This window comes from Coenobita brevimanus, chromosome 61 (genome assembly GCF_032717465.1).
Source record: "Coenobita brevimanus isolate Jiangsu-jjx chromosome 61, ASM3271746v2, whole genome shotgun sequence".
Lineage (NCBI taxonomy): Eukaryota > Metazoa > Arthropoda > Malacostraca > Decapoda > Coenobitidae > Coenobita > Coenobita brevimanus.
In genome coordinates this window covers 32,607,938-32,621,908 of record NC_137014.1, presented here as the reverse complement: position 1 = coordinate 32,621,908, position 13,971 = coordinate 32,607,938, and positions in this window count along the sequence as shown.

Genomic DNA, 13,971 nt, shown 5'->3' with positions numbered 1-13,971 from the left:
GGTTGGGAGATGAGAGGTAGCAGGTGGCAGGTGGGTGGTGGCAGGTGGGTGGTGGCAGGTGGGTGGTGGCAGGTGGGTGGTGGCAGGTGGGTGGTGGCAGGTGGGTGGTGGCAGGTGGGTGGCAGTTGGCAGATGGGAGGTGGCTGATGGGAGGTGGCTGATGGGAGGTGGGTGGTGGAAGGTGGATGGTGGAAGGTGGATGGTGGAAGGTGGCTGGTGGAAGGTGGCTGGTGGAAGGTGGCTGGTGGAAGGTGGCAGATAGGTGGTGGCAGGTGGGTGGTGGCAGGTGGGTGGTGGCAGATAGGTGGTGGCAGGTGGGTGGTGGCAGATAGGTGGTGGCAGGTGGGTGGTGGCAGATAGGTGGTCGCAGGTGGGTGGTGGCAGATAAGTGGTGGCAGGTGGGTGGTGGCAGATGGGTGGTGGCAGATGGGTGGTGGCAGGTGGGTGGTGGCAGGTGGGTGGTGGCAGATAGGTGGTGGCAGATAGGTGGTGGCAGGTGGGTGGTGGCAGGTGGGTGGTGGCAGATGGGTGGTGGCAGATGGGTGGTGGCAGGTGGGTGGTGGCAGGTGGGTGGTGGCAGGTGGGTGGTGGCAGATAGGTGGTGGCAGGTGGGTGGTGGCAGATAGGTGGTGGCAGGTGGGTGGTGGCAGATAGGTGGTGGCAGGTGGGTGGTGGCAGGTGGGTGGTGGCAGGTGGGTGGTGGCAGGTGGGTGGTGGCAGGTGGGTGGTGGCAGATAGGTGGTGGCAGGTGGGTGGTGGCAGATAGGTGGTGGCAGGTGGGTGGTGGCAGGTGGGTGGTGGCAGATAGGTGGTGGCAGGTGGGTGGTGGCAGATAGGTGGTGGCAGGTGGGTGGTGGCAGATAGGTGGTGGCAGGTGGGTGGTGGCAGATAGGTGGTGGCAGGTGGGTGGTGGCAGATAGGTGGTGGCAGGTGGGTGGTGGCAGGTGGGTGGTGGCAGGTGGGTGGTGGCAGATAGGTGGTGGCAGGTGGGTGGTGGCAGATGGGTGGTGGCAGATGGGTGGTGGCAGGTGGGTGGTGGCAGGTGGGTGGTGGCAGGTGGGTGGTGGCAGGTGGGTGGTGGCAGGTGGGTGGTGGCAGATAGATGGGAGTTGGCAGGTGGTAGATAGATGGGAGTTGGCAGGTGGCAGATAGGTGGTAGTTGGCAGGTGCCAGGTAGGTGGCTGGTGGTAGATGGAAGGCTGGTGGTAGATGGAAGGCTGGTGGTAGATGGAAGGCTGGTGGTAGATGGAAGGCTGGTGGTAGATGGGTGGCAGTAGGCATGTAGTTGGCAGGTGGGAGGTAGTTGGCAGGTGGGAGGTAGTTGGCAGGTGGGAGGTAGTTGGCAGGTGGGAGGTAGGAGGGTATGAGGTAGTTGGTAGGAGGGTATGAGGTAGTTGGTAGGAGGGTATGAGGTAGTTGGCAGGTGGGTGGCAGGTGGGTGGCAGGTGGAGGGCAGGTGGTACGTTGCAGATGGGTGGTAGGAGGGTAGGTGGGTGGCAGGTGGGAGGTAGGAAGGTATGAGGTAGTTGGTAGGAGGGTATGAGGTAGTTGGCAGGTGGGTGGCAGGTGGAGGGTAGGTGGTACGTTGCAGATGGGTGGTAGGAGGGTAGGTGGGTGGCAGGTGGTAAGTGGCAGGTGGTAAGTGGCAGGTGGTAAGTGGCAGGTGGTAAGTGGCAGGTGGAGGGTAGGAAGCTGAAAATAACAATTCAATACATGGTTTAAATAATCAAACATTTCACAGAGTTGTCTCTCCGTGGGCGTAAAGTTTAACTGGACCAACTGAATCAGTAAATATGATGACAGTCAGTTAAAGTATACCAGTACTAGGCCTGTACTGACAAAGGTACCGACTGACTAACTGGTAAAACGAATACTGACAGGAAGTGAAGACTGAGGATGTGGTCTACCTGAATCAGCTAAATGTGTGGACTGACTGACTTTGGATGTGGACTGAGTGTGTGGAATGAGGGTGTGGATTAACCGATTAACACAACGACTGGACGGTGGGTCTGGATTAAGTGAACTGGAGTGGACAACTGGACTGAATTGTGGGTGTGGATTAACTGGACTGAACTGGAGTGGACTGGGGGTGTGGACTGACTGACTGGACTGGACTGGGGTGTGAACTGACTGACTGGACTGGACTGGGGTGTGAACTGACAGACTGAACTGGACTGGGGGTGTGGACTGACTGACTGGACTGGATTAGGGGAGTTAACTGACTGACTGGAATGAACTGGACTGGGGTGTGGAATGACTGACTGGATTGGACTGGGGGTGTGGACTGACTGGACTGGACTGGGGTGTGAACTGACTGACTGGACTGGATTGGGGGTGTGGACTGACTGACTGGACTGGACTGGGGGTGTGGACTGACCGACTGGACTGGACTGGGGTGTGGACTGACTGGGCTGGACTGGATTGTGTGTGTGGGTGTGGCCTGAGTGGACTGTGGGTGTGGACTGGACTGGACTGGACTGGGGGTCAGGACTGACTGACTGGACTGGACTGGGGGGTCTGAAGTGACTAGCTGGACTGTACTGGGGGTGTGGACTGACTGGGCTGGACTGACTGGGCTGGACTGGGATGTGGACTGACTGGACTGGACTGGGATGAAGACTGACTGACTGCACTGGATTAGGGGAGTTAAGTGTGACTGGACTGGAATGTGAACTGACTGACTGGACTGGACTGTGATGTGAACTGACTGACTGGACTGGACTGGGATGTGAACTGACTGACTGGACTGGACTGGGATGTGAACTGACTGACTGGACTGGACTGGAATGTGAACTGACTTACTGGACTGGACTGGAATGTGAACTGACTGACTGGACTGGACTGGGATGTGAAATGACTGGACTGGACTGGGATGTGAACTGACTGACCGAACTGGACTGGACTGGAGTGTGAAATGACTGACTGAACTGGACTGGGGATGTGGAATGACTGGACTGGGCTGGTGTGTAGACTGACTGGGCTGGGCTGGATTGTGTGTGTGGGTGTGGACTGGACTGGACTGTGGGTATGGACTGGACTGGACTAGACTGTAGGTGTAGACTAGACTGAATTAGGGGTGTGGACTGACTGACTGGACTGGACTGAGGGTGTGGACTGACTGGCTGAACTGGACTGGAGATGTGGACTGATTGGAGTGTACTGGGCTAGACTGGACTGTGGGTATGGACTGACTGGCTGGACTGGACTGAGGGTGTGGACTGAGGGTGTGGACTGGAAGGGACTGTGGGTGTGGACTGGAAGGGACTGTGGGTGTGGAGTAACTGGACTGAACTGTGAACTGACTGGCTAGCTGGACTGTGGATGTGGACTGGACTAGACTGTGGCTGTGGACTGACTCGATTGGACTGTGGACTGACTAGACTGGAATGTGGACTGAGTGGATTGGACTGGGGACTGAGTGGATTGAACTGTGGACTAAGTAGACTGCACTGTGGATTGAGTAGACTGCACTGTGGACTAAGTAGACTGCACTGTGGACTAAGTAGACTGCACTGTGGACTAACTGGATTGGACTGTGGACTGAGCAGACTGGACTGGGTACTGAGCAGACTGGACTGTGGACTGAGTAGACTGGACTGTGGACTGAGTAGACTGGACTGTGGACTAAGACTGCACTGTGGACTAACTGGATTGGACTGTGGACCGAGTAGACTGGATTGTGGACTGAGTAGACTGGACTGAGTAGACTGGACTGTGGACTGATTTGACTGGACTGTGGACTAACTGGATTGGGCTGTGGACTAACTGGATTGGGCTGTGGACTGAGCAGACTGGACTGTGGACTTAGACTGGACTGTAGACTAACTGGATTGGACCGTAGACTGACTGGATTGGCTAACTATTGACAAATGACTCAAGGATTAAAATGACTGATGCTGACTGACTGATGCTGACTGACTGATGCTGACTGACTGATGCTGACTGACTGATGCTGACTGACTGATGCTGACTGACTGATGTTGCTAGGGTGTGGGCTGTGACGGTATGGACTAAGTGACTGTGTGAACTGAGTGACAGGGTGTGGACTGACAGGGTGTGGACTGAGTGACAGGGTGTGAACTGAGTGACAGGGTGTGAACTGAGAGACAGGGTGTGAACTGAAAGACAGGTGTGGACTGAGAGACAGGGTGTGGACTGAGAGACAGGGTGTGGACTGAGTGACAGGGTGTGGACTGAGTGACAGGGTGTGGACTGAGTGACAGGGTGTGGACTGAGTGACAGGGTGTGGGTGTGGGTGTGGACTGTGACAGGATGTGGACTGCGACAGGGTGTGGACTGCGACAGGGTGTGGACTGCGACAGGGTGTGGACTGAGACAGGGTGTGGACTGAGACAGGGTGTGGACTGAGACAGGGTGTGGACTGGGACAGGATGTGGACTGGGACAGGATGTGGACTGGGACAGGATGTGGACTGTGACAGGGTGTGGACTGAGACAGGGTGTGGACTGAGACAGGGTGTGGACTGAGACAGGGTGTGGACTGTGACAGGGTGTAGACTGTGACAGGGTGTGGACTGTGACAGTGTTTGGACTGACAGGGTGTGGACTGATTGACACTGGGCATAGACTGACGATCTGACAGTGAAATTTAATTGGGGAGTCTGATTGGCTAAGGGGTTGGACTGATAGATCATAAGACTGGACTGGACTGACAGGGGTTTACAAGGCTGTGGACTGACAGGGGTTTACAAGGCTGTGGACTGACAGGGGTTTACAAGGCTGTGGACTGACAGGGGTTTACAAGGCTGTGGACTGACAGGGGTTTACAAGGCTGTGGACTGACAGGGGTTTACAAGGCTGTGGACTGACAGGGGTTTACAAGGCTGTGGACTGACAGGGGTTTACAAGGCTGTGGACTGACAGGGGTTTACAAGGCTGTGGACTGACAGGGGTTTACAAGACTGTGGACTGACAGGGGTTTACAAGACTGTGGACTGACAGGGGTTTACAAGGCTGTGGACTGACAGGGGTTTACAAGGCTGTGGACTGACAGGGGTTTACAAGGCTGTGGACTGACAGGGGTTTACAAGGCTGTGGACTGACAGGGGTTTACAAGGCTGTGGACTGACAGGGGTTTACAAGGCTGTGGACTGACAGGGGTTTACAAGGCTGTGGACTGACAGGGGTTTACTAGGCTGTGGACTGACAGGGGTTTACTAGGCTGTGGACTGACAGGGGTTTACTAGGCTGTGGACTGACAGGGGTTTACTAGGCTGTGGACTGATGGGCTTACTAGGCTGTGGACTGATGGGCTTACTAGGCTGTGGACTTATAGGATTTTACAAGGCTGTGGACTGAATCAGTAAAGGTATGTAGTGATGCAGGCTGTGGAGTGAATCAGTAATGGTATGTAGTGATGCAGGCTGTGGAGTGAATCAGTAATGGTATGTAGTGATGCAGGCTGTGGAGTGAATCAGTAAAGGTATGTAGTTATGGAGGCTGTAGACTGAATCAGTAAGGGTTTGTCGTGATAGTGGGTGTGGACTACCTGAGTTTTTGAAGGTGGGGACTGTCCAATGTTTGTGCGACGACTGGCTGGTTGTGGGTGAGAGTCACTGACGTGTTTGTTGATTGAACTGACCTACTACCAATGACTGACTGATGATGAGGACTAACATAGGGTGTGGACACACGGGTCAGTGAGGCCTTGGACTGAGTGGGTCAGTGGGGCTGTGGACTGAGTGGGTCAGCAGGGCTGTGGACTGAGTGGGTCAGCAGGGCTGCGGACTGAGTGGGTCAGCAGGGCTGCGGACTGAGTGGGTCAGCAGGGCTGTGGACTGACTGGGTCAGCAGGGCTGCGGACTGACTGGGTCAGCAGGGCTGCGGACTGACTGGGTCAGCAGGGCTGCGGACTGACTGGGTCAGCAGGGCTGCAGACTGACTGGGTCAGCAGGGCTTCGGACTGACTGGGTCAGCAGGGCTGTGGACTGACTGGGTCAGCAGGGCTGTGGACTGACTGGGTCAGCAGGGCTGCGGACTGACTGGGTCAGCAGGGGTGCGGAGTGACTGGGTCAGCAGGGCTGTGGACTGACTGGGTCAGCAGGGCTGTGGACTGACTGGGTCAGCAGGGCTGTGGACTGACTGGGTCAGCAGGGCTGTGGACTGACTGGGTCAGCAGGGCTGTGGACTGACTGGGTCAGCAGGGCTGTGGACTGACTGGGTCAGCAGGGCTGTGGACTGACTGGGTCAGCAGGGCTGCGGACTGACTGGGTCAGCAGGGCTGCGGACTGACTGGGTCAGCAGGGCTGCGGACTGACTGGGTCAGCAGGGCTGCGGACTGACTGGGTCAGCAGGGCTGCGGACTGACTGGGTCAATGAGGCTGTGCACTGACTGGGTCAGTGAGGCTGTGCACTGACTGGGTCAGTGAGGCTGTGGACTGACTGGGTCAGTAGGGCTGTGGACTGATTAAAGCTGTAGACTGACAGACAGTAAGGATTTCGAGTAGTGGAGGATGTGCGGTGAATCAGTACGGATTTTTATTGATGGATTTGGGCTGAAACATAAGGGTGGAATGATAAAGAGTGTGGACTGACTAGAGTGAATGTGATGAACTAGAATGTAGACTGACTAACTGTGCCGAATGCTGATCAGCGAGTCAATTGGTAAAATGTACCAAGAGGCGGAATCAGTGACTGGGCCTGTGAGTGTTTGATTGGGGGTCTAACAAAGCATGAAAATTAGGTTGAGTAAATACTAAGGAAGGGACGGGATTTTGATTTATAAAGGGCCAACGATGAGGTAAAACTAAACTGAGCAACTGACAGGAGAGGCAAACGACTTGAGTTATTAAAAAAAAAACAATGGTGTAAGCAAGTCCATAACGTTATACAGTTATTTACGAAACACCTTTAATTTATGTGATCAGCCTGCATTCCACTATATAGTGTAGTCAGCAACGATACAGAAAAGCCAGGCATGTCTACACATTGGCGCTCTTTCAAAATGCTACGACCCTATGACAGAATTGACGACGACTAAGGGGTGACCAAAGCCTTGATATGATTAACTGAAGGCCGAGTGTTTGGAGGTATAGCGAGTCGTGAACTGAATTTACTATATCCTGACTAACGACTGATTACACCAGTCAACTAAAATATTGTTAGGTTGAAAGTCCTCGTACATTACCGGATAAGAAAGATGAGAATACTTCTGGGTAGGCAGCGCATCCTCGGAGGGGTAAATTCAAGACAAGCTATCAATGGCACCGAGCAGTATGTTGAGGTGGTACAAGCTGGACGATTTCCCTCCTGTAAATGTCATATAAAATTAGCAGGACTTACAACAGTGTATTCGTTATTTCGGACTGTCTCTTTGTTGAAAATCGACACTTATTTTACAGTCAAGTATGTTTACATTATTTTGGCTTTGTCAGTTACTATACTAGGTAATTTGCCTTTGTTATATTGTCTCATTGTATAATGTAGTGTTTCGCAAAGTACGAGTACTTACCTAATCTTCCCTTCAGATGAGGTTCTTTGTTGTGGTCCCTCCCACGGTCGCTGTCAGCATCATCTCCCACGGTTACGGTCAGCATCACCTCCCACGGTCAGAGTCAGCATCACCAGTGTCCCTGCACCATCGGGTTCACTTCAGCATCGTAAGCCTTCACTCCACCTGCCAAGTAGGTATCTTATTTACTTCTACAGTTCATTTGTCAATTTAGGAGATTTATTATTATTATTTTTTTTTTGCGGCCATATTACATAGCTCAGACAGACTACGACAGTACTACGGTGTTACACATCCATAGCACTTTTTCGTAACTAGCACAAAGTTCTGTGTTACTTATGCTACAACTTATCAATCAAGACCGGGATTCAATTTTGAGCCAACTAAAATTAATGTATCGTCTCCATAAAATAAACATGTCAGATGCAGCCATTCATTATGTCAGCTTGATTCCAACATTTTTCTAATACATTAAAAACTACAAATTCAAGAAACTAGCAATTTAGTTTAAAGGTAGCAGTGGAAACTTGACTGAAGCAAAATCTTCCTAAATAACTGCAATTTAACGACCAAGAACGTTGAAAATGCTCTTTATGACGAGGACTTCCAGTTCTTTAATAACTGTACTGAAACTACATCTTATTTAACTCAGAATAATTTGAAGGCCGAGACATGTAATCATTTTGGAGACGAAACTAAATTGCTGATCAATGTATGCAACGGTATAATCGTTATATTGAATAGTATAATCAGTCATATGCCATACCTGTATCAAAAGCCAGAACTAAACTGTACCTGCCGTGATGAAATGCCAACACTGCTCTGGCATCCCCAGAGCCCGGTTCAGTTACCCACTCATTTCATCTCTGACCTCTTGTGTCATAGGCATAATTTCTTGTATTCTTTGCTCATCTCGTCCTCTGGCTTCCTCTCGTAGTACCTTCTTTGCTGTTCTGGCCACCTCAGTAAGTGCACTTCTGCTCACACGTCCCTCCCTGTAATACCAGTGTCGGTGAATACAGATCTAGTCCGATAAGCTATTTCAGAGTTATTTCATCTGCTACATAAACTATTTTTTCCCATAATTATTCGCCATCTACAATTGGACATGGAATCTGAGCGGTTATCATTGTTGGTCTATTTCATTAACACCTCTTATGACAGTAATGATATCTTAAGGAAATTGTTGCAAAGTACTTAATGACACTAACAATTTCAGTTATGCTGTAAGTATATCTATTTTGCAAATATAAGTATTAAAATGACAAGTAAATCACTTAGGAAGAGGCACCAAGTCCATTATGTCAACAAGATTACCTCTGTCAACAAAACTGTTCATCATTGCAGCTGTAAGCAATACCACAGGCCCCGACGACGCTCTCACAGGCCCAGTCGACGCCCACACAGGCCCCGACGACGCATCTACATGCCCCTGACAGGTTCCGACGACACTTCCACAAACTTCGAATCTACCGCCACCAGTGCACCTGCCGCCAGCATCTCAGGTCTGTACTCCGGCACCGACCCTCAGCATCCGTCTGAAAGATGATCGTATTTGTAACAGACATCCAAGTTATTTTTCTACATGGCTGTTTATTTTCACTGTAGTGTAGATATTCAACTGACCAAGATATGTAATTAGAATCAGATAACACTAAAACACATCTTACCATTTACAGCTTCCACAGTTCCCCATGCTGACGCTTCATCTCCCGCCCTCATCTAATCCTGGCAACATCACAGCTCTGTCTCGGCAGCTCCTCACCCCCTGCAAGATGAACGTAATCTCAGCAGCAGTTCTCTTAAGGTGTCTGTATGCACATGAATGTTTTAGTTACACATGCAGATATTTTAAGATATTCGCAGGTCAGAGGTTAATTTAGTAAAGAACATCAAATCATACCATTGCAGCATAGAAAGCTTACGCACACGTCACGGCTCACACCCACGCCATAGACCATGCCCACGTCATAGACAACGCCCACGTCATAGACCATGCCTCACCCCTCCGACGTCGTAGGTGCGCCGCCTCCGTCCCTGTGGAACATTAAAATTGCCACGTCATTTCTTCCCGTAAGTTTCTTCATTTCAGTAAAATAAGTCATTACTTCATGGGAGTGCCTTTACGTTTTTATGCAATGCCCTTAGTTTTATGCAAAGATTGTACATGTGGTCTTTAGCTGACGCATTTGCAAACATAACCTTTGAAAACTTGTCTCCATAAAAGTGAATTTATGCTCAAGACTGAATACAATGTGATTTCTTACCACTGCAGCTGCTGTCGACGTATTTGCCGAATTCCACATACGCTGCAAGTCCCACGCCGACCCCGACACAACGACCTGATGACGAGGCCACAAGTCTCACTCCGAAACAACGACCCCACCACGCCGACACAAGCCACCACGCCGACACAAGCCACCGCGCCGACAAAAGCCACCGCGCCGACAAAAGCCACCACGCCGACACAACAACCCTACGCCGACACAACAACCCTACGCCGACACAACAACCCTACGCCGACACAACAACCCTACGCCGACACAACAACCCTACGCCGACACACATCCCCCGTCGCCGAGGTCCCCCCCTTTCTCCGACGTAGTAGGTACGTCGTCAGCATCACTGTGGAAGATTAACATGGTGACAGCAACAATTCTCAGTTATAATTCTCTATCATTTGTATTTTTTTCAGCATATTTCAGTGACAGCATACAGGGACGTTCTGTTAGGACTCCATATTATAATTACAAATCATAATAGATAGATAGATAAATAGATAGATAGAGAGACAGATAGAAGCAGGGAGTCAGATGATGAGAAGGTATTGTGTCTGCGAGAATCGAGCAATGCTAAACATGCTTACACACTCTTAACTCAAGGAATGCTTTATAGGCACACGACAGTGCCTAGTGACCATACACACACATACTCACACACAGGCTTCTAGAACTTTCCACTCACAAGGAACACACGTGACACAACCCCTGCTACACCAGAATTTAGGAAAGAGAGCTCAGAAAGATTAGACTTGTGGACAAGCGGTTATTATACTGGAGTAGCTTTGTAAGTAGGTAATCTTCTTTCCCATTTGTCATGTAGTGACAGGAGAGGTAAAGAATAGTATGGGACTATTTTTATTTGTCTTGGAAATATTAACAAGTCTCTCACACAGAGCGGAGTAATAAGTAGAGTCCCGCTAGCTATCTCTCTGTCTCTCTCTCAAGTTGCTAAGCCCTTCTCCGTCTGCGACCTGTCTGTTGTAAGGCTGAGCTTGTCTCCTTCTGAACTCTCTTTCCTAAATTCTGGTGTAGCAGGGGTGTGTGTGTCACGTATGTGTCCTCCTTGTGAGTGGAAAGTTCTAGAACCTGTGTGTGTGACTATGTGTGTATGTGTGTGTATGGTCTCCTTACTAGGCAGCTTTTGTCGTGTGCCTATAAAAGCATTCCTTGGAAGTTAAGAGTGTGTAAGCATTTTTAGCGCTGCTCGCTTCTCGCAAACACAACACCTTCTCATCATTTGACTTCCTGCTTCTATCTGTCTCTCTATCTATCTATTTATTTATCTATCTATTATGTAGTCCTATAATGACACATCCCTGTTTCAACCCAACTTTCAAAGAGAAAAATTCACTTAGTTCACCATCCACACGCACTGCAGCCTTCGCACCATCGTACATACTCTTCACAGCATTCAACAACTTCCCATCTACTCCATATATTCTTAACACTTTCCACAATCCTAGTCTATCCACCCTGTCATATGCTTTCTCCAAATCCATGAAAGCCGCATACAACTTCTTTCCCTTCTCTAGAAACTTTTCCACTAAAGATCTGGGAATGAATATCTGATCTACACAACCTCTTCCCTTCCTAAAGCCTCCCTGTTCTTCTCCAACTAATTTCTCTGTTCTTTCTCTAACTCTGTCAATAAGTATCCTACCATACACTTTTCCTATTATACTAAGAAGACAAATGCCCCTATGATTACCACACATTTCTTTTTCCCCTTTTCCTTTGTACAAGGGAATAATTATACCTGACTTCCAATCCTCCGGGACTCTACCTTCCTCCCAGGCCAATCTGCACATCTTCCACATCCATTCTACTACTATCTCTCCCCCATGCTTCAGCATTTCACCACACACTCCATCAATTGCTGGGGCTTTCCCTGATTTAACTTTCTTCATTGCTTCCACAACTTCTATCCTACTGATTTCTTCCTGTCTTCTCACCTCCCTCCTTCTCCCAGCCATTCCCCAGCCACTTATACTCGCATTACTTCCATCCTCCACGTTCAACAATTCCTTAAAGTGTTCTCTCCATCTGCTCACTTTTTTTTTTTTCTCCACTAGTAATCTACCATTTTTATCTTTCACTCCCCTGCTAACTTCACTTCCACCCTGTCTTACTCTTTTCACCTCTTTCCAGAACATTTTCTTACAGTCCCTCCACTTTACACTCAAATTCCTTCCAAATTCCTCATCCACTCTCTTCTTACTCTCTCTTACTAATCTCTTCACCTCTCTCTTTCTTTCTACATATAACTCTCTCTTCCGCCTATCAACTTCTTCCACGCCCCTATTTCTCATCCATTCATTGTATGCTTTCTTCTTTTGTGCCACAGCCCGTTTCACCTCTTCAGTCCACCACGCTGTTCCTTGCACCCCCCTCCGTCTTCTCTTCCTTCCACACACCACATCACATGCTGCACATATTTCTTCTGTAAATATTCTACACACACCTTCCACGTCCCCCATCTGCTTCAATTCATATTTGCCCAATCGTTCCTCCACTTCTCTCTTATACTCTGCCTTTTTCTCATCCTCTTGTAACCTTTCCACTCTCCTTGCAACTACTCCTTCCTCTCGTCTTTCCCTTCTTCTATTCCTCCATCTTACTTGAACTTTAATTCTGGCCACCACCAAGTAGTGGTCAGAAAGTCCACTCCCCCAACCTCTATAAACTCTTGCATCCAATATACATCTTCGCATCCTTTCATCCACACACACATAATCAATCATTGCCTTCCTTTCACTCAGTTCACCACCCACCCTTCTCATCACTCGCCATGTATACCTGTGGATCATTTTATACCTGAAGAGGGTATTGGCTATCACCAACCCCCTCCCAGCACAAATGTTCACTAACGCACTCCCATTCTCATCTACCTCAGCAGGCACACCCCACTTACCAACTATTCCATCCACCTTCACATTCCCAACTTTACCATTCATATCACCAATCAAAAACACTCTCTCATTCCTTCCAAACTTTTCCATGCACACTTCTACATTTGTCCAGAACTCTTCTCTCACTCTTCTAGCACGATCTTGCGTTGGCGCATACACACACACAATCGCCCACATTTGTATTCCAACTTTCAACTTTACCCACACAATCCTTGATCCAACTGATCCATACTGTCTTATGCTCCTCTTCCATCTTTTACTCACAACTATACATACTCCTTCCTTTGCCCTCTCATTCTCACCTACTCCTGCACATATACCCCATCCATACTCCCATTCTCTCACACTTTCTCCTCACCATTTTGTTTCAGTTATTCCACATACATCCACTTTCGCATCCTCAAGCACCTGGACAATCTCTCTCTCTTTCACCTCATCATTTGCTCCCCTTACATTCCAAGTTCCATATAACACTAAAACACATCTTACCATTTACAGCTTCCACAGTTCCCCACGCTGACTCTTCATCTCCCGCCCTCATCTAATCCTGGCAACATCACAGCTCCCTCTCGGCAGCTCCTCACCCCCTGCAAGATGAACGTAGCCTCAGCAGCAGTTCTCTTAAGGTGTTTGTATGCACATGGATGTTTTAGTTACACATGCAGATATTTTAAAAGTTTAAGGTCAGCAAGTATAAGCAGATTTATCATACTGTACAGCAAATTTATCTTACCACTGCAGCATCCGAACCTTCCGCCGGCCACACAGCTTCCGCCCATGACGACGACAACTGCCCATGCCACGGCTTCCGCCCACATCGCAGGTTCCGCCCACATCGCGGCTTCCGCCTCTTCCCCAACGTGGTAGGTATGCCTCTGCATCCCTGTGGAACATGAACACTGCTGCATCATTTCTTCTAAGTTTTATGATCAGTTATTTTATGGGAATGTTCTTTACAGTAGTACGCGATGCACTTTTAAAGGTTAAATGCTGGAAAAAGATATGTGGTCTTTAACTTACTCATGTGCAGACAGATAGAACTTTTGATAGCATGTTACATCTCCAAAGACGTGAATTGTTTAATTTTGTTTAGTAGTATTTTCACAGTTATTCTCTCTGGTTTGCTTAGTGTTTGGTAGCTGTGTCAAGTTGAAGATACAAGCTAGCAATCTATGAACAAACTTTAGCACAAGACTGAAAACTTAAATTATTTCTTACCATTGCAGCTGCTGTTGACGTATTTGTTGCACTTGCACACCAGCACTGCGGCTCCACTTCGACGCTGCAGTCCCACGCTGACGCCGCACGCA